The following is a 1,460-nucleotide window of genomic DNA, read 5'->3' as shown; positions in this document are numbered from 1 at the left end:
GACATCAGGAAAGTGGTCCTGATGGAGTCAGTGAGGCACAAGCAGGATCAGAGAGCAAATCCATGTGAGGAAGAGAAGACAGGGATGTTGACTGCTCTTTTTTTTTTTTTTTAAAGATGACGGCTTAAGGGTGGAGGTGGTAGTTTTTTTTTTGTCTTTTTAACATTGGGAATGACTTAGGGAAGTTGTTTGACTAAGGGAAGGAACTCTAAGAGAAAGAGAATTTGATCCAGAAAAATGTGGAATGAAACTGGAGTAATACTCTAGTCCTAGAGAAGATGTGATCAGAAGCACAGGTTGGAAAGATTAGCTTTGAAAAAGGGGACAATTTCCTTTCAGAATGGAGAGAAGGAGGGAATGATGGGGAGAGTTTCGGGAAGTTTGTAGGTATTGGGGAAGACTGGAAAGACATTTTTGTTCATTTTCTCTGTGAGTCAGTGTCATGAATTGAAAGAAGAGGAGTAGGGTGTTGGAAAGGAATTTAAGGAAAATAGTGAAAGTCTGAAATAATCTTTACAAGGAAGTGGGGAGTGAGTGGTTGTGGTGGCTGATAAAGGGCAATAACAGCAGTTTTGAGCAGAACCAGGGCCACACCAAGGTGGGAGACTATAAAAGTAGAAAAGCATCATATCAGTGTGATATTTCGTTAGTAATATTTCTTACTTGTATTCATCTTTCCACCTGCTTTCCTCTCACAGGTTCAGGAGTCCTTGCAAGCCATGGGGAGTAGTGCTGATAGTTGTGACAGTGAGACAACAGTCACACCATTTGGTGAAGACCTTGTTACACCAACAGTACAAGACCAGCCATATTTTAATGAATCGGATGAGGAGTCTGTCATCCCTTTTCAGAAGGGAAGAGAGAAGGCAGCAGCAGTTGCTGTCAAAAGAAAGTCAGATAGCCAGGGTTTCTCTCAGAGTGAGACTGCTGAGAATACGGGAAAGAAACAGTCTGCCTGTAGTGCAGGGCATCGCATTACTGAAATTACTGAAATGGAAGAGGATTTGTCTCCAGCGCAGACGGTAGAGCTACTGAGGGAAGCAAGTGCTGAAAGCGATGTGGATAAAAGCAGTGAATGTGAATTTGCCCAGTATACCACACACCACATTCTGAAATCATTGGCCTCTATTGAAGCTAAATGCAGTGATGTGAGCTCTGAAAATACAACCTCTGAAAATACAACTGGGCCTCCTTCTTCTGTGGACAGAGTTAATACAGCTTTGCAAAGAGCTCAAATGAAGGTTTGCAGCCTGTCTAAACAAAGAGTAGGGCGTAGCCTGATAAAATCGAAAGATCTGCTAAAGCAAAGGTACTTATTTGCAAAAGCGGGCTATCCTCTGAGAAGGTCTCAGTCTTTGCCAACCACCTTGTTGAGCCCAGTAAGGGTTGTGTCCTCTGTCAATGTCCGATTATCTCCAGGAAAAGAGACCAGATGTAGCCCACCTTCCTTCACCTATAAA

At 42.9% G+C, this 1,460-nt stretch overlaps 1 pseudogene; it reads left to right on the top strand.

Annotated features, from left to right (window-relative positions):
* The window catches only part of LOC103583183, a 5,571-nt pseudogene that overhangs the window by 1,460 nt on the left and 2,651 nt on the right, over positions 1-1,460 (top strand).

The sequence above is a fragment of the Galeopterus variegatus genome, unplaced genomic scaffold, assembly GCF_000696425.1.
Source record: "Galeopterus variegatus unplaced genomic scaffold, G_variegatus-3.0.2 Scaffold20380, whole genome shotgun sequence".
Lineage (NCBI taxonomy): Eukaryota > Metazoa > Chordata > Mammalia > Dermoptera > Cynocephalidae > Galeopterus > Galeopterus variegatus.
The sequence above is the reverse complement of the archived record's forward strand: the minus strand, read 5'-3'. Positions and strand labels throughout refer to the sequence as shown.